Source organism: Enhydra lutris, unplaced genomic scaffold (assembly GCF_002288905.1).
Source record: "Enhydra lutris kenyoni isolate GAN:26980312 unplaced genomic scaffold, ASM228890v2 scaffoldscaffold1, whole genome shotgun sequence".
NCBI classification, from domain to species: Eukaryota; Metazoa; Chordata; class Mammalia; order Carnivora; family Mustelidae; genus Enhydra; species Enhydra lutris.
The window spans coordinates 23,494,546-23,522,341 of record NW_019154085.1 but is presented as its reverse complement, the minus strand read 5'-3'; positions in this window follow the sequence as shown (position 1 = coordinate 23,522,341).

Below are 27,796 nucleotides of genomic sequence, written 5' to 3'. Positions count from 1 at the left end.
AGTCTCTAGAGATTCTATGATAAAACCAATTCCTTTAGGACATACTTGGGAATCAGTTTTTCAACTACTTAAATGGATCTTTTTTTTTTTTTTAATAAAATCACATTTACCAAGTTTCTAGTCTTTATTTAGTATGTGTTGACTGGCATAATCTAAAACAAATGGAAAAGCAAAATTTCTGTTTAGTATTTACGGTTTATTTGGATATAATCTGTTATTTTCAACTGGTCCATTTGAGTTTCATTGGACTTTTGTATTTGTCAATTTGTTTAAGAACACAAAGATGGTTTCCTGTTGAAAGGAGAGAAGTAACAAAGAAGTCTAATTTGTGAGATTCCAAGGTAAAATCTTTTTAATTCTAGAAAAAAATGAAAGTAAATGCGAACAGATATACAATAAATGACATATACTTCTTAAAATTTGAGGTCAATAAAATTTCTTCTGAATAAGCACAGGAATAGAGGTATTTAAGGAAGATTGTCAATTTTTAAGAGTGTTCAAACACACACACACACACACACACAAATGAGCACTCACACAATTTGGCACCCAAGTGTCATTTTTCTTGATGCAGGTGTGGCTGAAGTGATTGTCAACAACACAGGCTTCCATTACTGCTTAACTAAATGGGCAATCTTTTCAGGTCTCTATCTGTTATTGGCAGGACTTTTCTTTCCCTGAAGGAAACATTTGCTTGAGATGATTAACTCTGTGTTTAAAATACTGTTTGCCATTGAAATCTAAGTGCCACTTTATGTCCCTAGCAGTTCAAGGTTTTGTCATTTTAGACCTGGCTTCTACTTATCTGGCATTTCTCTCATAAAGTGATGAACTTTGTCTTCATATTCATCTTTTCTTTAGACTATAAAGGACAGTGACCACATTAGTTTCATCCTTGAATCCTTTCTAAGGCTTACCATGAGGTCTTATTTGCAAAATAAGCACAATAGCATTTTTTAATTTGATTTTCTCTGTGCATATCTTGTCTCTGGAGCTAGTTCCACGACAGCAAGGGCAGTGACTTACATCTGTTAAGATTTTGTCTAAAGCTCCCTTTCACCTTTACAAAGTGGTTCCTGTAAGACAAGATGGGCTCCCATTATGTATGGTTATTTCCCATTAAAAATCCTATGCTGAAGGTTACTTAACCTCAAGCCTTGCTACAGAAACTTACTTCCTCTATTTACTCTTGCCGTAGATCCTGACCCACTGCCTTCTGCTCTTGTTCCTTGGCCTGATGTGCTCAGTTTTCTTTTCTTTCTTTCTTTCTTTTTTTTTTTTTTTTTACTTTCCAACCACGGTCCACTTGACCGAGTATTCATCTTTCTCAGCCCAAGCTAGCTTGAATTGTCATGCCTGAGCTGGAACACTCTGGCCCATTACTGTGGCTTTCTCAGTCTTCACTCCTTGTCAGGGCTTCCCAGGCTGAGAGCTAATTAGTCTGACTCAGCCCCTGAGTCAACCACCCCGTATGTGCTGACTGCCACAAAGTCAATATCCTTGCTTCACTCTACTAAGTAAATGGAGCTCTCAGTGCTCTCTGCAGCTGTCTGTCCCCAGTCCTTCCTCACACTGGTTTTTGTGACACGTTCCAGCAGTTGTTGAAATCGCCAGCACCTAACATAATGCTATGTGCTTAGAAGACATCCAATAGATTTTAGATAAAAAGAGCAAATGTTTATTGTAACGGAGTGGAGGCTGATAGGGAACCCTCCTTCAACTCCCACCACCAAACTCCAAATAATTTTTGTCATTCACCTGTGCTTTTTTGGGTGATAATTGTATTTTTTTCCATTTTTGGTAAAAGTTAGTTCTGAACTCCCCAAGCACACATTTATAAATAATGGACATTGTAAATGTTTAGAAGAATACACGGCAGAGTTGGAACCGTCAGACTTTTTTTTTTTTTTTTTAAGCTATACAACTTTTTTTTGAGGGGGTGGGGAGTTTGCAGAAAACCCTGTAGTTACCCATAATTTTTTCAGCCAATTCTGCCCTCATGACTTCCATGGAAACACACTCCTGATAAATGAAGAAACATACCGTGAGTGGAGTGCGGCTAGTGGGGCTGGTCTGACCACCCCGGGTCACAAAGAAACAGACCACTTGGTCCGGAGTCTCTGACAGAGCACCTCTTGATTTCAAAGTCAACATCCAGTATCATGTGGTACACACATCCAGAAAGTTTTAAAATTTACTGTGTGATGACCTCAAAGTTGGAGTTTGCCGAACTGGCAGGATTTGGGATTGATATTTAAAAAGTGATACATTTGAGTCCCAGAAATTTGATGGAAAAAAAAAAATCAAACCCAGAGATCTAAGGGCACATAAGCATATAAGTCCTTTCTCCTTGGGTGGGAATAGTAGGGAGGAAAAACCAATGGTGGGGGAAAATTCAGAAGTAAAAATTGAAGGGACAGTATCTAGTAGTTTACTTTGAGTTAACTACCCCACAATAGTCTGTTGATACATTTCCCCGAGAGTTATTGTGTCTGCTTGGTCTGGGTCAGCAATTCAGGAAGCTATGTTTCCTTTTATGAAAAAAAAAAAAAAAAAGAGAAGAAAAATAAGTGTTTTGCATCATGAAGGTGAATGTTTGTGCAGTTTGTGAAGTTTATGCAGGGTTTGAAGTCATTCCAGGTGCAGGTAGTGGGACAGCGGGGCAGCCTGTGGTTAGATGAGACTGGGTCCCTGTGAAGGACCTGGTCCAGTAATTGTTTTTTTAAAATTTTGGCATGGAGTCTGTTATTCTGTAACATCACCCTTTTCTTTTGTTCTTTTTTCTTTTAAATTTCGGCACATGATTATAGATTCTTTTAGATCACCTGTGCATCTCCTTCTCTGAAATCTACCTTTCTTTGGGCTTGAACAAGTTACCACTAACAGGATAGGGAATGGCGAACTGCTTCTATCCCCGGGCTCTCCTTCCATCTGGCTTTCTTCTCCTGTACCATGTGTTCTAGCTTCTCAACTATTCTTGCAAGCGAGAAATTACCTGAAGCTTACAGACTTCCAGCACTTCCTACAAAGCCACGCACCTTCCTGTAAGGTTTTGCTGGCACTCAGAACAGTTTTCTGTCAGGTCAGGGTCTCTGTAGAGTGTAGGCTTGGGCATGGGCATGGTGGGCTCCTCACTCTTCTTGCATTGCTTTATTTTTACGAACAAGTCATAGCATATATAATCTCGTGCCATGTAACTCCAGCCAGAAACGTCAATGGACGGACAGTTGGTTGGCGAGACTGATGGTATCACAGTGAGTTTCGTGGTTCTCATTTCCTCTTCTCACAGCTGCCTGTTTAGTTCTCGCAAATTATGCATGCAACAGAGGTGAGCCACTTCAAGGACATGTGGCAGTCGCCAAGTGCACCCCCCCAAAAATGTTTTTTTCCTCCAAGAAACTTTCTTGCAAACCTGGGTTCCAGCACCTCCGAGGAGGTTCTGGTTTTCCTCCCTGAGCTCCTGCTTCATGTGCTGCTTCCTGGCTCTCCTATGTGTTTGTGAGATAGTTAACTGGAATCCAGGTCACCTGAGACACAGTTTTCTCCTTCCAAACAAACTCCCTTGGGTGGAGTTCTAAGTCCAGTGCTAAATTTAATGCACTGAACATTAGCTTACTACTCTAGCAAATAAAATGTTCAAGGAATATTTGTTTTATATAAGTACTATTTTCTTAACTTGATTTTCTTCCTGATTTATCATTTTCTTGGGAAGATTTTTTTTCCTTGTAGCCAATCTATTGGTTTTTCATGTTCAGTTTATCTACTGAGACCCCGCTAAGTTTAAGGGATGTTATTTCTTTTGGTTTGGTCCTGTTTATGGCTGTTACAGGGATTTGCCAGAGGGTTTTCTATTGCTTTAGTTTTTTCTACCTAAGATTCACTTTCTGTCTTTACCTAAAGTGAAATCATTCTTCATGTGTACTAGAGAAGTTCTTCCTATGTACAGAGAGAACACCTAATTTGATTTGGAAGATTCCTTAGGAAATGTGTCCATTGGTTTATTGGGAACCTGCCGAATTCAGTCGATGCTAATCACACATTGTAATTATAAAGAGGTTTGTTAAAGTTTTTCATTTTAAAGAATTTATAATCTAGGGACAATAACTTATCCAAGTATCTGTAATACAAACTATATTAAACACTTTCAGTTTATTTTTCTAGAATTTATTTCATTTATTTTTTCTATTCATGTCTCTTGGCGACAATGTTGCTCTTAAAAAAAATCTTCCTTTTCAATTCTTAGAGGAATATTATGTGGAAGTTAATTTATATTAGTAATACTCTCTAAATTAATTACTATTAATGATTTTACTTGCATTTAATTTTTAATTTCCTTTAATAGACATCACTGTTTTTCAGAATTATCAATCATTGGTATGTTCTAAAATTTATACTATGATGTATAATGGCTATATACTAATAGGAAAAACTTGGGATTTGAAAACCAGCTCTTTTTTTTTTTTTAAAGATTTTATTTATTTATTTGACAGAGAGAGATCATAAGTAGACAGAGAGGCAGGCAGAGAGAGAGAGAGAGAGAGAGAGAGAAGCAGGCTCCCTGCTGAGCAGAGAGCCTCACGCAGGGCTCGATCCTAGGACTCTGAGATCATGACCTGAGCCGAAGGCAGCGGCGTAACCCACTGAGCCACCCAGGCACCCCGAAAACCAGCTCTTTTGACTTACAGTTAGATTTTCCCACTTTACCATGGATGCTTTTCAATGCCACATTATGCCCTAAAGTAGTGGTCCTACTGCCTTTGCTAATGTGATGCCATTTATGGAGGCTTTTTCTTCTCAAAAACAGTAGGGGCGCCTGGGTGGCTCAGTTGGTTAAGCATCTGATTCTTGGTTTGAACTCAGGTCTTGATCTCAGGGTCATGGGAAAGGGCTGTGCACTGAAGGTGGAGTCTGCTTGGGATTCTCAGTCTCCTTCTCTCTGTACCTCTCCCCCACCCCCCATCTGCACTATCTAAATAAATAAATAAATAAATAAAATATTTAAAAAATACATATGGGAATATACACTCAGAATTTTGCATACATTACAGGTGTGTTTTTAGACACTCTAAAACCCGTGCATGAACTCTGTCAGAAGCTTTGCTATAAATTCATGTAACTGGGATCCTGAGAGGACAAGGTGGAGCCTGGCATTAGAGAGGCCACTGGATATTATCTGAATCACAATTCTTCCACATAAGTGCCAAAGAAATGAGGCCAAGGGATCAGAAGTGGGATCAATTTGAGATTTATAAGAGAGGAAAGAAAGGAATAATCAAAAGCCATAGTAGAATTATTTGTAAAGAGATGTGATATGTGATACATTCTAGAGATGACAAAGAATAAGAATAGATTGTTTTTGAGAAGACAGATTTTCAAAGCAGTTTTTACTCTGTCAGTAATTCACTATCAAATGTCGATATTAGTAGTACAGCACTGAATGAAATGAAAAGAGAAGGTTTTTTGTTTTCTTTTTAATCACAAAAGCAGACATTTAAAGCCTTCTGTATCAGTGAATCATTGAAATCTTTCAGAAGAGAGAGAGATGATTAGCAGAGCAGTAATAAAATTTCACTCTTATCAAAGCTTGCCTTTGTTTAACATTTAATGTTCATTATGTATTACTATTTGAAGGATCATTGGATTTACTTAAGACATAAATACCACTAATTCAAAACTTATTCCACTACTGCCTCCATAGATAGTGAGGACCCATGGATTTCATCACTGCATATCCCAATTTCAAAGATTAATCACTCCCCCCAAAAAAGATCCACAACTTACCAGTAGCTTTTAAAATATCATTTGTAAGTCTTAGCTTCCATTGTCGTAGCTTCTGTATCAACAATGTAATGTTTTTCACTAGAATAGTAGAATTCTCATGTTTTAAACTGTTCACAATTTGATTACTTTTATTTGGAAGTGAGGTGAATTTGAAGTGTGAAAATTTACAGAATTTTATCAAATGCTCCTGATTTTAACCAAAGTATATGCAGATCTTCCATATAGAAATGACACTTAAACCAAGTTTTATAGGTTGTCATGACAACATGAGTAGTATTCCTTGAGGAAAGATTTGAGCATGATCATACTTGCAGTTGTCCTGGCAACATGACAGCCTGACTTCATGAATGAGATGTCACTTACTTCACCAGTTAAACTGGTTTTAAGTTGATTGGACTTCTGGTTAAGATGATTGGACTTCTATATATATAGAATCATATATATGATTCAGAAAGATGATCACTGTTTTGAAAATAGACACAAAATAAATAGCATTTCAGAGTCTGAGAAGAGAGACAGATACATATCAAAGTAGGAAAAGAGATGTGAGAATGAGGTTGGGAAATGGAAGACAAGGAATGAGAGAAGGCAAAAAGGAAAAAAAGCAAATAAAGTAAATATGGAAAAGGAGGTTGGCATTAATAAGTCAAAGAATTTCACTGTATCATTGCTGGATGGGAAAGGTTGAACAGGGGAACAGAGGAGAGAGTTGCTATGGAAACACTGGGGCACCTTGATTGAACAAACAGGAGTGCCCTATTGTGTTGTAACTAAGTTGTTATTGTCATTATTATCAGGAACATCAGATGGAGTGTCAGTCTAGAAGCACACCAGAAGCATTTACAGGTATCTAACAAAGGAGTTTTGAAGGAAACAGCTTCAAGCTAAATGGATTTGGTACAACAGAAACAACTCTTTATACAGTATCACTTTCAGACATGGACAACTACAAATAAATCTTACATCAATCAGAGCAGCTGTGAATATAAATTTTAACTGTTTTTAAAATGTTTTTTTTAAATTTTTAAATCTTAATAGTACGGCTTCCAAACCACTTAGACATCCAGGCTGAAATATAAATTGAGTGATTTTACTTTCTTCTGTGAGTAATTTTATATTACAGAAGAACTAGGAGAAATTTGATAAAATGAGACAAAAGTAAATGACACAGTGTAGATTTCTGGTGTGTGTGTGTGTGTGTGTGTGTGTGTGTGTGTGTGTGTGTGTGCGTGTGCGCATGTGTGGGTAAAACTCTATTCTCTTCATATGTCTTTATGTATATTATGCCATACTTTTAATTTTTAATTTTAATTTTATTTTTTTAAAGATTTTATTTATATGAGAGAGAGGGAGCAAGAGAGAGAATGAGCAGGGGGAAGGAGAGAGGGAGAGGAAGAAGCAGGCTCCCTGCTGAGCAGGGTCTCCATCCTAGGAACCCAGAATCCTGAACTGAGCCACCAAGGCACCCCATGCCATAGCTTTAAATCAGGACTTCTTAACCCTGGTTCCATGGTCCAGAGGTTTTTAGGTTCAATGAAACCCTTGAAATCAAATGCATGTGTGCATGTATATGAGTAGTGCATTTTCTGGGGTGATGACCCAGAATTTTACTGGACAAATAGTGACCTTCAGAACATCACCCACTAATGAAAAGTTGTGGGTAGGTGGATAAAATCATGAATAGAAGGAAAAAGAAAGATGGCTAGGATTTTCCACTGTGTGAAAGGCAGGCATGGGTAGGAACTCTTAGTTCTTGACAATACCAGCTACCCTGAAGCTATCGGTGTGCCTTTGAGCCATCTGTGGAACTGCCAAAGACAGAAAGACTAATAGAGAAGATGGCTCATAGTACTTTTTATTTATATATATATATATATTTTTTTTTTTTTAAGATTTTATTTATTTATTTGACAGACAGAGATCACAAGTAGGCAAAGAGGCAGGCAGAGAGAGAGGAGGAAGCAGGCTCCCTGCTGAGTAGAGAGCCCCATGCGGGGCTCGATCCCAGGACCCTGGGATCATGACCTGAGCCGAAGGCAGAGGCTTTAACCCACTGAGCCACCCAGGTGCCCCTCATAGTACTTTTTAAAGAAATAAGTCACTAAAGCATAGTGAAAGTCATCACCAGTGAACAAAACAAAGATCTCTGCCTTCCTGGAGTTTACATTCCGGCAGGAAGGAAGAGAGCTACAGATAAAAGTGTCAAATATGGTAATATTTAAGTCTTGAAGAATTTTCAGTGTTCTCAGTGCCTGCCACAGGGTAGATGCTTAATTAGGACCTGTTTGCAGGGGCTTCTTGAAGTACACATTCATTTAGAAAACATTAATTTTTTGCCTTCGCCTTCTAAATAAAATGTGAGCTCTATGGGAGACTTTTATGTATTTCATTTCCTGCTGTATCCTGAGCACCTGGAGGAGTACCTTGAACTTAGTACACACTCAATAATTATTTGTTTGTGAATAAAGGGATGTTCTAAGGGCCAGTGTTTGGTGTTGGGGATATAATAATCACTTAAACCCTCATCGGCATAAGCAAAAATCGTTCACATTAACTTTGCCATCTCCATAACTGTTGTCTAAACAAGAAGGTCTTCATTTTTTAAGAAAACAAAAACAAAAACAAAAAACATAAAACACAATGTTGGCCTTACAGCTCCATGGCAGTCCAAGATAGGTATTTTCTCTATTCAGCTCCTGTTTAATGTGGCTCGATCTGTCATTAGAAATCGATAGATCAAAAAAGATATCCACTACTCGCTTTAGAATTTTTCCCCTTTGTACTTGACCAACCCATCTAAATGCTGCCCCTCTGGACACTATTACCATGGCCAGCTCTGAAGCTCCGTGGTTGAACCTCAAGCATGTACCCACAGCTATCTTCGAAGAGGTATTTAGAATTTGCACACACTCCCTTTTTGTATCGTTTGCATCCATGATAGCATGGATCAGAATTTAGCTCATCAGAACTTAGTCTATTCCAGATATAGTAGCATGTAATTCACGTTAGCTGAAATCATCATCGTCTCCTATATCATCTCGAGTGTACCAGGAGTGTTACAGGCACAAATATTATTCAATCCTTACAACACCTCTTTTTGATATGTATTATCATTCCCATTTTACAAGTGGGAACAAATAAAAAACAAAACTTTAGAGGAAAAGTTATCCCTTGTGACACAAAGTAAGAGACAGACAAGGAATTCAAACACAGGCCTGGGGACTCTAAAATTTGTGTACGTTATGCTTTGGTGGCTTACCTATGAAAGCTCTGTGATTCTGTCTAGTTGTTGAGCTCATTAGTATAATTCTCTTTCAGAATCCTAACCCTCACCTCATTCCACCAGTCTCTATTCCCATGCATGCCTTGTCCAACGTGGTGCCTTGGTAGACAGCACAGACCCACGCTGGATCAGAGCTGTTGCCCGTGGTAACAAGCTGCATCAGAGACTGGGTTCAGTTGGGATGTCAGATCACCCTGGAAACACCCTGGGGAGACTTTGGAATTATTCATAATTACTACAAATTGAAAGTGATGAGAAAATTGGTGCTATTTCCCTATCAATCTCTAGAAAGATTATTATGCTATCTACTTACTACCAGGTTTGGGGTTTTGGTTTTTTTTTATTCTTGCTGTGAGAATTTGTTCCATAGGCATCAACATTAATTCCCAATCTTTGTTTTGTAACACTCCTGTATACCTCCAGTTATTTCAAGGTTTGCAGTGAAATTCTTAATTTCCTAACAATATTATATGTAGTTAAACTTTGCTTTAACCTTTTATTATGAAAGAACTCAAACATATTCAATAGTAATAGGAGAGAAACGAACCTCTATGTGCCCATTGATCCATGTTGGACAGTTACTAATAAATATCAAATCTTATTTCATTTATATTCACTCCCACCCCTCCCCCATACCTACCTCAAGAGTACTTTATAGCAAATTTCAGATATCATCTCATGTCAGTTTGGTTAAATTTTATTTAAATGGTAATGTCATAGGAGCAATTGGGCAAAGAGAAAAATGAGGAAGAAAACATGGGAACAATACAAAACCCCCAGCAAAATGCAGTGAAATTTCTTGTTTTTATTTTATTCCAAGCAGATAAGCCATGTATCTTTTATTCATTTTTACAGCAGTCAATACTTAATATATATTTTTGATAATGGTTATGATGATGATAACTTTGCTAAAATGTGTAGCAAATAATTCCTGAGTGGGTATCGAACACTGATGGAGATAGATTGTAGCAATTCCCAGATGGTAAGAAATTGGGAATCAGTGATGAGTTTGCAATATAAAGCACTAGTGTGTTTTCTATTACTGACCAAATCAAGGGGGTATTTTCTTATAGTGTACTGGGGGAGATGTTCTTGGCAACAGAATCTTTTTGTATACTATATATTATATTAAAGATAATCTCTAGCATCCAAACAACTCTGACATTAAAGCTTCTTTACTGAGACTTATAGAAAAGGTATGTTAGATTTTGTTTGCTTTTGTATTTCTCATTAATAACTACCAATAACAGAGCTGCAATTGATAATGCTTTTAAATATCAAGTTATTATTTTTAACATGAATTTGAATGATAATGAAAATACCCTATCTGCATTATAGTTCTTCTTATTTTGTAGAATGTGTCTAATTTTTCAAAAAAATGTTTCTGTTCTCAGTCTAATGATGGCATTGAAAACACATATAAATTGGTTAGTAATTTAGCATATCAAAAAATCAAATAATAAGATTTTCAATATATTAATTATTATTTTTGAAAAGTCAATCTAAAATATCAGTGTTAAATCTGGGCAAATTTATGCTTCATTAACATCCAGTATTAATTTCAATGTTATGACAATGTGAACCAACAGCTGTCAGTTCTTAAAAATGTAGTAAGAGGGGCACCTGGGCGGCTCAGCGGGTTAAAGCCTCTGCCTTCGGCTCAGGTCACGATCCCGGGCTCCTGGGATCGAGCCCCACATTGGGCTCTCTGCTCAGCAGGGAGCCTGCTTCCTCCTCTCTCTCTGCCTGCTTCTCTGCCTACTTGTGATCTCTGTCTGTCAAATAAATAAATAAAATCTTTAAAAAAAATTAAAAAAATATAGTAAGAAAATTAGGCTATACATTAGTTAACCAATTTAGAAATTATTTTTTTACATTTTATAGGAATATTTGTAATGCCTCAAATTCAATTCATACTAATTAGAATAGCTTTGGTGGTATAATTGGTATTTTACTAAATATGTTGATTTTATAATTGAAAGAAAATGGTTGGTTCTAGATATTAACTCACTCTGCAATGAAAGTTTGTGTTCATCATCTTATAGCATTTTTATTTTAAAAGTAATTTTATGAATCATATGTGCACAGATAATTTGTGTAAAGGTAATATAAGTAAAGATATACCGTAGGCCAGTGGATCTCAACCTTTAGCTCTTGTAAGAATCACCTGGAGGGTTTATTAAAGCACAGGTCACTGGGCCCAGCCACACAGTTTCAGTTTCAGGAGGTCTGGGGAGGGCCTCAGTATTTTCCATTCTAGTAAGTTTCCAGGTGTTGCTGATGTTGCTAGTCCAGAGACCACACTTTGAGAACTACTGCAGTATACTCAAATGTTCTAAGAATGCAAGGCTTAAAGTTGTAATAATTATGGAAAGTCTTTTTAAAATGGGTTAGTGCATGGGAAAAGATATAAAGACAGGGGTTGCCATTAATTCTAATACTTTCCCCGATCGCCTCACTCCCTCACTCTCCAGGACTACTTATTCCCCTCCTCTTCTCTCTTCTCTTCTTTTTATTAAACATCTCTTCTTTTCTTTTCTCAAACATCCCAAGTCCCTTCATCTTTCCCCACTCTTAGCTGATAACAGTGCTTTAAATTTGCCTGAATTAATTCAGGAAATCAGAAGAGAAATTCATCCTCCTGCTGCCGTATTTACCAGCTGGTTTTCATGTTTTCATCTTGTTACAATGGATGCACTTTCCCTGTTCCAGTCTGTAGCTAATCCCTCCACTTTCATACTGCATCTCACTCCCGCCCACATAAGAATTTGCTCCCACAGTTATTCCTTTCTGTCTTCTGATTTTCTTCTTATCTCACCTGTATTTCATTCATAGTCTGCTTTGCTGAAGTCTCCTTTTTTTTTTTTTTAATTTTTATTTTAATCAACCTTAAAGACCAGACTGATTCCTGGATCCTCATAATGTGCCAGGATAGTTCACTTGGAGGAGAGAAGCACTTACCGATTGGATCCCATCCCCATTAGCCCAGGGCTGCCCCATGAATCATCAACTCTCATGCACTCCAAGTTGCAGGTGCATGAGTGACAGGTGGGTTTCCTCAGGTGTCCCACAATGTGGTGTCAAAGAAAGCTTTGGCTGTACAGGAAGGTAGGCAGAGGCCCTCCATCTGGGCCTGATGGAAGGTATGGTCAGGTTGCGTCTATGTTACAGACCTGTCTCTATAGCAGTGGCTAGACAGAATAAGAAGTAGAGCTGAGAAGCTTTGATTTGGTGCACGAGGGGAGTCGATTCCATGACTTACCTATACAGAGAGTTCTGATGGCTTTAATAAAAAAAAAAAAATTCTTCACAATTGATCTGAGGCTGTGGCAGGGGCATTGATGGTATCTGATACAGACAACAGCCTGCTTCATGCCGTGCCTTGGTAGCTCTAAGAGCCCATTGTTCTCTTCAGAAATCTCCAACTGGCATCGTATTAATTGTTACCCACAACTAGCAATGAGTTAATTATTAGTCTTTATTGTGCAAGTAAGACAGCTCTAATAGTTCACCTCTGCACAACCTGAAAATTAAATTCATTAAAGACCGCTCACGTTGTCATATAAGTCCTTTAAGGTTGTTAGGGGGAGTTGAAGGAATCCTCATGACTCTATTTTTCTTTCTTTCTTCAGGTTCTCATTTTGTCAACAGCCCTCAAGACTTGTAGTTCCAGTTTGAAGTTCAGAGATTAGGACCTTCTCTTTCCTCCACCCAGAATCATTAGTAGTGCTCACATACTGAACCAACATGAGAAACGTATTAATACACTGATAGGCCATCTCATGGAATTATTATATAGAACCACTTAATACATTGCTTAGGAAAATGTGGTGCTGGACTTTACTCACAGCCAAGGAAATGCCAAGGGAAATTACAATAAGATACCTTTTCATATCCAACAGAATGGAAAATTTAATAATAATAACCATATTACTAACTGTTGGTATTAGTGAAGGTGGGGGAAACAGGAACCCTTAACTCTTGCTGTTAGAATGTAAATTCCAAACACTTCAGAGAGCAATTTTATAATACCTAGCATAAAATGTTCTTACACTTAAATCCAGCATTTAATGATACTTAGTATAGGGGAATATTCACATACTTAAGCCCAGCAATTTCTCTTCTGGTGCCTCTTTCTCACAGTTCAGGAGACTAGAACGTCCAAGATCAAAGTGCCCACACATCCAGTGTCTGGTGAGAGCCCTCTTGGTTTGCTGATGGTTGCCTTCCTGATGTATCTTCACAGAGTGGAAAGAGAGGCAAGTTCTATGGTCTCTTCTTATAAAGGCACTAATCCCATCATCGGGGCTCCACCCACCCTCCTGACTTCATCTAAATCTAATTGCCTCCCCAAGTTTACACCTCCAGATACTATTGTATTGGGGATTAGGGCTTCAGCACGTCAAACTGGGAGGATATAAACCTTCAGTGCACACCACTCTCTATATACCTCTCAGTAAGATCTCTATGTGTTATTTCAAAAATACTATGTTTCATTGCAAAATGGTACATACAGTGCGATATAATTTATCTTATTTAGAAACCTCTAAAATAAGAGAGTGCATCATTTGTGGAAGCAGTTCTAAGTAGTAAATAAATTAAAAAAAAATACATAGGAATAATGAATAAGAACTCTGGGACAGAGGAGACTGTTTTCTGAGCATGGAAGCAGGGAGAGAGACAAAGGATGGCCCTTTTTGTAAGAGTTTAGTTTTAGAGAGAGGAAAAAGAGGGGAGAAATTGTTGTGCAGGGGAATGGCGCAGGGGAAAGAAAGAGAAGAATAATGAGTGGGAGAAGAGGAGCACAGAAGGTCAAGGTCATGCTAATCCTGATGGTGGATATGTAAGTGCCTACGGTCTGATTTTCTGTTAGGTTTGTGGGTTGCTTTTCCCATAATAAAATGTTTATAAAAACATAATGCTAGGTTTACTTTTGTAAAATAGAAAAGGCTTCATTCATAACTAGCTGCTGCTTTATTGCTGAAATACTGATGGTTGCCAGAGGGAAGGTGGGTGGGTGAAGGGAGGTGGGGGATTCAGGTTTCCAGGTATGGAATGAATATGCCACAGGAATAAAAGACACAGCATAAGGAATACAGTCAATGATACCATAATAGTGATGTAACAGGATAGATGGTGACTATACTTGTAGTGAACATAGCACAATGAATAAACCTATCAAATCACTAAGTTGTACAGCTGAAACTAATGGAACATTTTGTGTCAACTACACTAAAAAAACAAAAAACAAAAAACAAAAAAAAACGTTTAAAGAGATCACCATTGCAACACTATGTATACAAGGTATTGGGGGCCTAAATTCTTTTATTTTATGTGTGTTTATTCTCAGTGTTCCTTTCAAAGTTCAAGATAAGTTTCCCCTATTTTGCTGTCAGATGTTACAACAGGGGGTGAGAATCACAGCTGGGGAACTACTTCCTTTTTTTTTTTTTTTTTTAAAGATTTTATTTATTTATTTGACAGAGATTACAAGTAGGCAGAGAGGCAGGCAGAAAGAGACAGGAGGAAGCAGGCTCCCCACTAAGCAGAGAGCCCGATGCGGGGCTCGATTCCAGGACCCTGGGATCATGACCTGAGCCGAAGGCCGAGGCTTTAACCCACTGAGCCACCCAGGCAACCCTATTTCCTTTTTTTTTCAAGGTGCTATAATATATCCCTCTGTTACCTAGTTTTTCTTCAGCCCTGAAACATAATGACTAGAGCATACCTTTCTTGGCTACAATTAGATCGTACTTGTACTGTCTGATGAGACTTAATGCATTGTGATTGGGGTACCCAGAACTCTGCACTCATAGGAGTGCTTAGTATTATCTGTTATGTGTAGAACATTAGTCCAATTTTTGGAAGAACATCTAATTTCAAAGTTACATTTGCGGGGAGGTGTGGTGAGTCGCCTCACTGTCATTACAATGTACTTCTTTATTTTACCCAACTTGAGAATGTTGACAGAAATCTTTGTATCCCTAATTGTAATTAGGAAAATCATGCAAGTTTTATTCATTGTTTTCAGAATCACTCCCCCACCTGCTAAGAAAGTCTGGATGTCAAAATTATCTTTTGAAATATGAAATTTGAGAAAAGACTTAAATTATACAATAAGGACAGGGAAAGAAAGCAAACTGCCATTGTCAGCATTCGGTAATCACAGAAAAAGATAATTTGGCTAGGTAATATAAAGCAAACAATGATCTTTTAGGCTGGCTAAGAAATTCTAACCATCAGAATTAAGGGCGGGATGGGGGGCAGGGAGACAGGTAACCCACCCTGAACAATGATCTGTGTCAAGAATATAGATAAAGAGAATATTTTAGAATTTTGTTCAGTGTTGAAAGGAATTGTCTTCAGGAAGTCAATCTAAGTGTACAATTTTTATTTCAATCTCTAGCAGCATGAGACATAAAAATACATATGTACACACACACACACACTCACCACCACTGGTCACTAGGGGACAAAAAAGCAATGATCATGTTTGTATTTCTCTGGGTAGAGTCATTATTCTTTCGTTTTGTTTCTTTTGTTTGCTTATTTCTCCTAAGAGCTTTGCTAGGCACTCAGGAGAAAGACTTTATCACCATGTTTATTCAGTATTTAGTCTGCGTTTCCAACCTTCTCAAGGTCTTTTCATACTTTCTGGCACAGAAGTGATCTTTCAGCTCCCTAGGCAATGCTCCAAGTTCACTTCAATCACAGGGATTTCTGATCCATTGCTCAGTCACCTTTTCACTATCTGTCCTACCAGCCCAGCCTCATTTCATTACCTCACATTCTAGGATCCGTCATTGTGACCTTACTCCCCTTCTTTGCTACTTTCTCCTGAAGTTCTTGCCCCCAGACCCCAAAACTAATTAAAACCATCCTTCTCCTTGTCCTGCACCTGTATCTGAGCTGCTCTGTGGGGCTGGAGAACAATGCATGGCTACAGGGACTGGTCATAGTTTAAAATGATCACAGCTGTAAGGCAGGTCCTCAGTGTTGTCCAGCAGCCTTCCTACTTTCCTCAGGTCGATCAGTTCCCCAGTCATTTATACCTTCTCTTCGATCCTCAAACTTCCAACATTCCTTCTTTCCTCCCCACCTCAGCTCAGTATGTTGCTTTTTTTTTTTCCCCACTGAGAAAATACATCAGTGAAAAATAAGCTCCTTATTTTCCAACTTCTGTATCCACCTCCCTCCCTTCACCAGCTCCTTACGCTTTGCCTTCTTTTTGTAAGGAGACCCTTGACAACCCTCTCAAAAACTCACCTTGACCCCCTAATTCTAATTCTATCCCTTGTTTTATTTTTCTTCATAGTTATGATCATCATAACTATTGTGGCCTATTGTGTATTTATAATGCAGACCCCATGAAATCATACACTTTGTCTATTTTCTTGTATAGCTTCTGAAACATAGAATAGATGTTCAATAATATTTATTAAGTGAACAATGAAAAGTTCTATTAACTTCATGGAATATCTACCCCAGTTTAATTATTACTGACTCAAAGAGAAGGGTGTAGTGTGAGAATTAGAAAGTTCTCCCTTGCAACATGAGTCAGAACTTTGTTGATCCAGAATGTTCCACTGGTTCTTACTTAATGAATTTATTTTCCCTCTCAGAGGCCAGTTCACATTCACTTTATTCCCACCCTTGCCACAATATTCTGATGTTATATTTGATACATTATCTCCTGTTATGTAAATGATTCACTCCATCCATACATGCATAATTTCATGTCTGCTCGACAAGCTTGACAGCATTTTTCGTGTTGATTTTGTCTTTGATGATTATATGAAGGGAGCACATTATTTAAATGTTAACATAATAAAGGGAACACCCTTATGGTAACAGTCATTTCAGGCAGTGATGACTTATCCCTTATTTATTAATTAAGTGGGATGAATGCTAACCAAGGGGACTTATTTATTTTGCTGATAATTGATTTTTCTGATAATTGAACAAAAACATGCCAAATGGAACATGAAACATTTTAGCCCATGATTATGTCTCATCCTTAATGGAGCCAAGAGGATAGAAGATGAAAGGCACTCACGCTGCATAGCATTCCAAAAGTTTTCTTTTCCCACCCACTTACTGTCTTCTTTCCTTTGTGTATTCAGCCAGGATCCAAAATTTAGTGCTAAGTCATGGATCACAGGATGAATTCCTTAATCTGGGCAAGTCCTTAAAGTCTTGGAAATGACCCTGGCATAGGAAAACAGATTCTCAGCAAACATTTAGGGAGTGTACTAGATACTCAAAAGTCAAGTAGTACCCAGACAACACTTCAGGCTGCTGAAATTCAAAGGCAATAGTATTTATAAGCAAATGCCAAAGGTGTCTCTGATGTCATGCTATTGCTGCCTATATATTTGGGTGTCATTAAGAGTCATTGCCACAGGAAAACAAAACTAATATGTAACTTAAAAATGCTAAGTAGTTTGAAAAAAAAAATACACCTTAGTCTAGTGTTTTTGGTTAAGTTTTCTTCAGAACAAATTAAGAGCTAGGTTTTAGAACTTTAGCCACTTTCGGAAGTGGTGTCTTTTTCTCCCCCTCAGTATAGTTAGGTCTTGGCATCTTCCTTCCAATGGTTCTCTCCAAATGGGGTTCTGTAGATTTGGCTTCTAGTCCCTCTCCTGCCACTCAAGGCAGCAGGACAGGGCCTAGGCTAGCCAAAGTCTTTGGACCAGTGATCTTTGGCCATGAGAAGCCTCCTCCATTTACCCAAGAGTGCCATACAAAATGGCATGTGTTCTATGTTTTTCCATGTGTTCTATGATCTGAAAAAGATTGGTTAATATATTTATTCAAAAACATGTTTTGAATGTCTACTGTGGAAATCTGGGAATACATCCTGGGGATATAAAGGTGAATAAAACTCACACCTCAGTGGTCTCTAAGCAATACATCTTCTCTAAAATTCTATCATGTATGACCGGTTTTGGCCAAAAATATAAGTACATCAAAGGAGAGAGTATAGATGACTGAGTGAATGTGGAAAGTACAAAATATTGGGGCTTATGAAAGAAAATACTGGAGTTCTTGCTACAACTATTTATAATCGTTTATCTCTTGAGGACACATTTCTAGTTTTGCTTTCCTTTTCTTGGCTGTCTTTCAGACTGTTTCTTCATATTATTTTCACAAGGATTTTAAGTAAACATTTTATTTGTATAGGAAGAAAAAACAAAACAAAATGATTTTTAATTATTAAACATAATCAGAAATTAATTCAAATGTAGGATGTCTCAATTCCATAACAGCAACATCATTAAATATTACGAATAGATTAAATATCGCAAAATACTTCTCAGGGCAATCACAAATAAGTGAATGGGGTTATGACCTTTTAAGATGATCCTTACCCTCTCCACAAAAATTGAAACCTATAGCTATGCTGTGATATTCAAGCCTCTGTGTAGCTTATTTAGCTATTCGTAGCACTGTATGGTTCTTTCTTTCTTTCTTTCTTTTTTTTTTTTAATGAACATATAACGTATTATTAGCCCCAGGGTAAAGGTCTGTGAATCACCAGGTTTACATACTTCACAGCACTCACCATAGCACATACCCTCCCCAATGTCCATAACCCCACAACCCTCTCCCTACCCCCCTCCCCCCGACAACCCTCAGTTTGTTTTGTGACATTAAGAGTCTCTTATGGTTTGTCTCCCTCCCGATCCCATCTTGTTTCATTTATTTTTTTCCTACCCCCCAACCTCCCTATGTTGCATCTCCACTTTCTCTTATCAGGGAGATCATATGATATTGTCTTTCTCTGATTGACTTATTTCGCTAAGCATAATACTGTATGGTTCTTTCTAAAAGAGTTTGTTTATTGATATGATGCTTGACAATAACAGCAGATACATAGGAATAGTAAAATTTGGCAACAGATTGCAAAGTCTTACATGAAAATGTGGCCACTCTACAGGAACACAAGCTATTTCCAGACAATTAAAAGAGCACACATGTTTATATTTTATGCACATCCATCAAAAATATTGAAAGCAGCTTAAAGTATTTTTTTAAAGTAACACTTTTTAACAATCAAAAATCGGTTTAAATATGTATGTTTTACGTAAAAATAGTGAAATTATAATTCTGAGCATAGATTTCTTTCCACGACAGTCCTGTGAGGTAAGTATTCTATTATACTGTGTTTAGGAACAACATTCTCAAAAATTGATAGTGATAAAGAATGTTTTCTTTCTCTTATCATGGTTTGCTGGAGGATTCCTCACATATTTTGATCTCCTACTAAGTGGCAGTTATGTGGAGATACAGGCTTCAACTGTTTAATGTCAGTGACACATTCATGAAAATCTGATGCTCTGCACAATATGCTGATAGACCATTTCCCTTTTTATAAATATGTGAGCAATTTTAATGTGTTACTTGCCCACCCAAAGCCCTCAATCAGTGTCCTAAAAGGTAAACAAGATAAAGAAACTGCCTATGTGTGAGGAACACACAATCGCATTAGGAAGTAAAAAATTAAACTATCAATTATTGTTGACCAATCAATATTTGATTCCTATGCAGTTTTTTTATGTGGGTGGAAACATACTATATATTCACTTTGTTGACATTTATCTATTCTCAAATTTTCTACATGTGATTCCGATGGCCTAATAATTGTATTTAGAAGGTAATTCAAGATTTTCCCCAAATATTTTGTTAAAAATGTAGTTAGTTTGGGCACATACATTGATTTTTGGTAAACATCAGCCAAATTCTCTGAAATTTGGGTACTGTAAACCAAAATGAGTTCCACAAAGAAAATGTTAACTGGAAGATATTCTGGAGAATGTTCCTATATTCTTTCATGTACTTTTCATAGATTCTAGCAATTAGCCATTATTTCCCCATTTTTACAGATGGGAGAATTGAGGTTCAGAGAGCTTGAGTGTCTTGTAAAAGGTCTTTTGTATGCTAAAAGTGCCCATAAGCATTTGTATCAAATTTTACTAAAATTCATCTTTTTAGATAGTGTGTTGATTTTTCCAGAATCCAGAGCAGGTAAGCTATCTCCTTTCATAAAAAAAAAAATCTTCATTCTCCAAAATCTTTTGTAGTATTTTGTTTCCTGTGAATACTGAATAAATTATTTGCTGACTACTATGTGTCCAACCCCTCCAATCCTTTTACTTCAAAGAGTAAAAAGGTGGTAACTCTGGTTTGTACAGATTAAGAGAAAGAATGGTAACTTTCACCTCTGGATATAGTATTGTCTTTCCTATATCTAAATTATATCTAGTGCATTATATTAAATCCATGTAATTTCAATATTTAAATTTTCTCTTTTTAAAAGTGTCCATATTAATAGTTTACATCCTCAACAATTTTCTTCTTTTCTCTTTGTACCCCATCTCCTTGTATTGTTATCACAAAAAATACCACCTTCTATTGTGGCAAATGAAGGGTTTTCTTTTTTCAGTTATTTAGTTTGTGTGAAATTCAATAATTTCCATCAAAATAGAAATAGAAAGTCATTGCATCCACTATTATCTGTCTGAACCAAAGGCATAATTCTATTATCATTCTGTTTTTAGAAACTCAGTTTCCTAGATTTGTGTTGAAAACCATGATTACACAGTGGACGACCAATGTGGGTCTTTTAATTCATACTGCCTTTTTTTTTTTAAATCAGAAAACAGGAAAGAATTGTCTTAGATTAGCAATATTGTTGATGACTTTAATCACATTTCTCCTTCTGAGTACCTGAATACTGAAAATGAATGGCTGATTATGCCGACCTGCTAGCAACTAACCACATAAGTGTTTATTAGGATAGTGTCCCTGCATTTTCTAGAAATGCCAAGTGTTCAAGATGGTTTTAAGTTTATTATGTCTTTTCATCCATAAGGCTGGGAAGTTCTTGAAGATGTTTTCAAAATGCTAATATGTGGGAAAATACAATGTTTTTTACTTTGCTAAGATTTCTGAAATTTTTACTTTTTCAGATGTCCCTAAAATGTAATCCTATCCACCTTTACATAGAAAAGGGTGTTCTTTTTTTTTTTTTAAGATTTTATTTATTTATTTGATAGAGAGAGAGAGATCACAAGTAGGCAGAGGTGGGGGGAAGCAGGCTCCCTGCTGAGCAGAGAGCCTGATGCGGGGCTCGATCCCAGGACCCTGAGATCATGACCTGAGCCGAACGCAGAGGCTTAATCCACTGAGCTCCCCAGGTGCCCCTAAAAGGGTGTTCTTAGTGACTGTTTTGGTACTTAATATCAACCTCTCATTAAGAATTTCTAGTTGGTTTATAAATTGAGAAATAAGTTCAGTTTAGACATTATTTTTTACTTCAGGAAGTCTCACCAGTGTTTTCCTACAAATGTCCAGATATCCATTACACTTTTTTCCCTTTTACATTTACTCAGAGGAAATCTATTGTTGATTCCTTGTCTCATGCTCTTTGACTTTCAGTTCTGTGTATGTGTCTGATCTTCCTTCCAATATTAAGTATTGCCATTGAATATATCAGCTGTGTGGTCTGATGGCCAGACGAAATACTGTAGAGTCATTTTCTGTAGGCTTTCAGTGTATAAATCATCTTTACTCTTTTGAATGAAAAATTTCATTAATGTAAATAGGTTTAATATACAGAAATTTATTTAAATTGGTTAGCTAAGAATTTTGATGTTCACAGTGAATCAGTGTATATAGACTCTGTATTAATACAGTTTCCTTGTTTGACCTTTATTTTCCTTTATTCAATTGAATAAATATATTTTTAATTTTTTTTAAATTTTATTTATTTATTTGTCAGGGAGAGAGAGCACAAGCAGGGGGAGCAGCAGGCAGAGCAGGCAGAGCAGGAAGAACAGGCAGAGGAAGAAGTAGGCTTCCCTCTGAGCAAGGAGCCCGATGAGGGACTGGATCCCAGGACCCTGGGATCATGATCTGAGCCTAAGCCAGATGCTTAAACAACTGAGCCACTGAGGCATCCCAACTGAATAAATATTTTTAAGTGCTTACATGGGCTAGAAATTATAGGAGATAAAAAATGAAACATGTATCCTGTCCTCTAGTTGTTGGCTTCCTTACAAACCTAAGAGTACACTCTTCCTTCTTGCAGATCCATTAGAGTATCTGCATGTATTTGTGGTCCCTCCTTGTGGGAGGAGTATACATCTTTGTCCTGCTGACATCAGGTGTGCCAGATGCCTGGCTAATGAAATATGAGTGAAAGTGGTAGTACCAATTCTGAGCAGAAGCTTTAAGAGCCACAGTTTTTTCCTTCTTCTATGAGACCTGCAGTGTACTAAATCAGGGCTACTCTTTCACCTTGGATCCCAGAATAAAAACAATATGGAACCTAGGTGAAGCTCATTCTGATGAACCTGTGGTTTGAGCAAGTATTGACCTTTTTTGTTTGCAAACCATTGAAAAATTGAAGTGGTTTATTTTAACAGCATGATTTAGCCTCAACTCCCTGATACATTCGTCTAATCCCTTGCATTCCTTCCATTTATTTATCTATTATTTAATGTATACATTTTTAGCAAGAATTTAAGGTGATTTACAAAGACACATAAAATCAATAAAGGATCCTGAATTAAAACGGAGGTGAATCAATGAAAACAAAGATGGCACAAAAGAGTGGAATGAAAGATGAAGCAAAAAAACCTCACACACCTACCACACACCTAGTATTGTTTTGTTGATAATGGTAATATTCAACGTAGAGAAATGAAGAAAAGGATCTATTCATGATTGTATATCATTCTATCACACTGATATAGCTTTTTTAAAGAATTTTTTTTTTAATTTATTTGACAGAGAGAGAGATCACAAGTAAGCAGAGCAGCAGGCAGAGAGAGAGGGGGAAGCAGGCTCCCCGCTGAGCAGAGAGCCTCGATCCCAGGACCTTAAGATCATGACCCGAGCTGAACGCAGAGGCTTAATCCTCTGAGCTGCCCAGGGGCCCCCACATTGATATATCTTAATTTATTTTAGGAATTTGCCTTTTTGAATTTTCAGATTTTCTCTAGTTTTTGTTATTGGATGTATTACAATGATGAGTATCTTTGAGTGTAAATTGTCTGCATGTTTTATTACTCTCTTAAAGTTGATCCCTGAAAGTAAAATTGAGTCAAAAGGAGATATCTCATTAAATGTTACTGATTATATATCCAAACTTCCTTCTTGAAAAGATGAGACCATTTATTGCTTCTAGTAGTATTAAGTGTACCACTCTTATCATACCAATATTGTCACATCTATGCATTCAGTAGTATTATTCTTAAAAATATTAATGTGTAGGTGAAAGAATATCTCATTTTTAACTCCAATTTTCTTGATTAGGTTAAACTTTTAAAAATGATTTTTTTGTCATTTGTGTGTTATTTATTCTGGTGTTCTAGTGTTTTCTTATTAATTAATATAGATTCCATATTTTCTCAGATTTGTTACAAATATCTTTAACCCCATCTGTTGTTTAGCTTTTCTTTTTTTTTTCAAACTATTGGTTTTTTGAAGATACACAACCAATTCTTTTTTTTTCTTTTAACTATACCAGCTTTTAGTGACAATTAATTATTGCGATTTATTAAAATAGATGGAAAAACAAAACAAAACAAAACCTGTTTCTCTCAGCACTTAAGTCAGTAACCAGATCTGCAGAGGCATCATTTCACTCAGTGAGAAATGGGTGGCTACTGGCCAGCTAATCTAGGAAAAGAAGACAATAATCTGGCCCCATTTGTTCTAGTGGTATGATGGGACTACGGTAGGGGAAATCACACAATCTTGCAATGAGGATTCTAGAGTTTGGGAACTTTTGTCTAGTTCAAAAGAAAAATACTCCCAACTACCATTAGCAAAAATTAGACTGACAAATGAGTCAATTGGATTATTTATTGATTTTTTTAGTTAAGTTTTTATTTCATAATTGAGGGTTACTTATAGTAAAAGTAAACATCATTAGGCTTGTGGATCACTTGTTACTTTAATCTATATAAAACTATACAAGCCTTGCATATATTAGTGTAGGTAACAGTGAATAAATTATAATAATAATAATAATAATTATAGCCATCATTTACTGAGTGCTTACTATGTGCTAGTCACTATTCTAACCGCTTTACATTTAACCCACATTCTAAACCAGTGATATAGTTGCTAATATTATCCTGAAATTGATGCATGGGAAACTCAGGTAACTTATCCAAGGTCACATAGTGAGTTACTGGTGGTGTCAGGGTACTATTTAAGGTAACTCAACTCTAGAGCTTACCATCCTATTACGTATAATATTATTTAATTATATTGGAAAAAAGTGTCAAACTCTATATTCTCTCATCAGATTAAATCTAAAGAAATACTTACACTGGGAATCTGATGTTTATATTTTAACTTTCTCATTGGTGAGAGTATAAAAATAAGGTTTTTAAACTCATCAGTTATCTCAAAGTTCCCATCTAAGTTCCATATAATAATTTATATAGAAATAAACATTACTTCCTTGCTGTTTTGTTTTAATCTTCCAGCCAAATTAATAGCTTTCATGTATTTCTTGAAAAATAGAATTGCTTTACTTGATTATCATTGTCATGATGGAAACCTGCAGATAATTAATAAAGCTTTTGTGGTAACAAATATGACACTAAAAGAAACCAGCTGGGGAAACTACCAACATCCTCATTCAGCCATTCAGAATGAAATTATAATTTTAATGAGCCTTAAAATTATCCATTTGGCTGTAAAGGCAATAAACCATACCTCACTTGATATTCCTTTATGGCTGATGAACTCAGTATTATGTAGGCAAGAAAGAGCACATCATTTGTCTTTGATATGTAGACTGATGCATATAGATTTCCAAGAGAATTTCAATAGATTTTAACTGTTCAAAAATATCAGTACAACTGAAAAGAAAGTATTTTATGATGTGTGACTCTTTTGATCTTTTAGTGACACTTTTAATCTTTGGTAGCACAAAATATACATAACAAAAATTAGTCAAACCAAAAAACAATTTCTGAAGGTCTGAATTATTATTTGAAAGAAATAGAAGAAATCTTAGTTGTAAGGGGAAAATTCCAAATTGAAAATAGTCTGTTTCAGAATTAATTAATAAACTATAATGCTAATCTTATTCATAACATTGACTCACCATTTGGACAAATCAAATGAACTCTTTAGGCTTTAGTTTCCTCACCTGTAAAATGAAAGCATTAGATTAGATTATCTCTAAGATCCTTACTACTTTAGGATTGACCTACTCCAAGGCATTTTGTGGTTTGCAATGGCTCAGTTTTATTATTCTGCTGTAGCTGAGTATCCATTAGGGCATAGCTGAAATCACACTATTTAATTAGACATTCATGTAGTGATATTATCAGCTATTATTTTTTATTTGTCCCTTAATATGTGGTCTTCTGAAAATAGAAAACTAAATTAAGCATTTTACCAAAAGTTTGTGGCAGAATTAACAAGATGAACATATGTAAAGTGACTAACAATGTCTATGACATAGGTGTTCACTAAAGAGGACCTATTTTTATAATTAACAAGGTCTACTCAGAATGCTGAGGAAACTTTCTGGTTATTCTTCCATCTCTGATAAAGAATAGATGAGTCATTTCTTTACAAATTAACTGTTTGATATGTTCATAAGGTTGGATGTGCTCCTTAGAAGGCTCTGGAAAAAGGATAATGACAATGCTCATTTCTCCTACGTATTTCCTCTGCCATACTTTTCTCTGTACTAACCCATTCATTAGATGTTCATAAGCAACACTTGTTTAGGTCAGAAAAAAAAAACCTCAATATGCTATTCAAACTCCAAGTTTTACTGGGTTTGAATATTCAGTGTGTTCAGTTTGTTTATGAAAATGAAAACAGTCATGTGGACATTGTGGGTGCACATACCAGATGATTTTGTAGGTCACATTTATACCATAGGTTAGAACTTTAGAACCTGTGTAAATTAAACAGAAAGATTATAGACAAAAAAATGCCAATTAGTTCTGCTTCTTATTTCATTTTTCTGAGAACAATTGTTAAAAATGAGTTCACGATTAATTTTAAAACTTTGAAGCTGCACTTCCCTTTTTTGTTCTGATAGAAATAAATACAAGTCTGTCTCATTATATTCATCATGGGCTATACTGCCAGATGATTCTACCTGATCTTTCAGGGATTTTCAGAAGTGGATGAATTTATACATAGTTATAGCCTAAGAATTTCTCTTATAGTGGGAAGAAGACTATCCTCTAGAGAGATGTAGTAGGTACATTTTCAAGGACCCTGGGTTTTTCCCACTATCTCCTCCCGTAATGTACTCCCAACCATTCTTTTCTGGGCTCGAAGTAAGATTTGCTTTTGCCCAAGTGTCTTGACACATAGCAGAATATGTGTAATTCCAGCGGTGAACAATATTTTGGCTGAGTGAGGAGTCCAGTAAAATAGAACCCATCAGAGATCAGTGTTGCTGGGTTCAACAGCATTGATTGAAAAGTGGAGGTGGATGAATGATTGAGGAACTCTAAAACCCTATAAAAGAAAATGTATATGGCATAATGCCAAAATAGATCATTTTTAAAATTTATTGTTTATTTTTTATTTAAATTTAGTTAATTAACATAACGTATTATTAGTTTCAGAGGTAGAATTCAGTGATTCATCAGTCTTATATAATATCCATAGCTCATTACATCACATGCCCTCCTTAATGTCCATCACCCATTTACCTCATTGCCCCACACCCCTCCCCTCCAGCAACACTCAAGTTTGTTTTCTATGATTAAGAGTCTCTTCTGGTTTTTCTCCCTGTCTAATTTTGTCTTGTTTTATTTTTTCCACCCTTCCCCTATGATCTTGTTTGTTTCTTAAATTATACATATGAATGAGATCATTTGATAATTTTATTTCTCTGATTGACTTATTTCACTTAGCATAATACCCTCTAGTTCCATCCATGTCATTGCAAATGGCAAGATTTGATTTTTTTTTTTGATGGCTGAGTAGTATTCTATTGCATATATATACCACATCTTCTTTATCCATTCATCTGTTGATAGACATCTGGGCTCTTTCCATAGTTTGGCTATGTGGACATTGCTGCTATAAACATTGGGGTGCAGGTGCCCCTTTGGATCACTACATTTATATCTTTGGTTGAGCATTCTTTGGAGGAATGTCTGTTCATGTGTTCTGCCCATTTCTTAATTGGATTATTTTTGTTCTTTGGGTGTTGAGTTTGATAAGTTCTTTATAGATTTTGGGGGGTAGTCCTTTATCTGACAAGATAATTTTAAATATCTCCTTCCATTGTGTCAGTTGTCTTTTGGTTTTGTTGACTATTTCCTTTGATGTGCAAAATTTTTTTTCATCTTGATGAAGTCCAGTAGTTCATTTTTGGCTTTGTTTCCCTTGCCTTGGCCATGTGTCTAGAAAGAAGTTGCTGCAGCTGAAGTCACAGAGGTTGCTGCTTGTGTTCTTTTCTAGGATTTTGATGGTTTCCTGTCTCACGCTTAGATCTTTCATCTATTTTGAGTCTATTTTTGTGGGTGGTGTAAGGATATGGTCCAGTTTCATTCTTCTGCATGTGGCTGTCCAATCTGCCCAACACCATTTGTTGAACAGATTGTCTTTTTTTCCACTGGATATTCTTTTCTGCTTTGTCAAAGATTAGTTGACCATAAAGTTGAGAGTCAATTTCTGGGTTCTCTGTCATGTACCATTGATCTGTGTCTATTTTTGTGCCAGTAG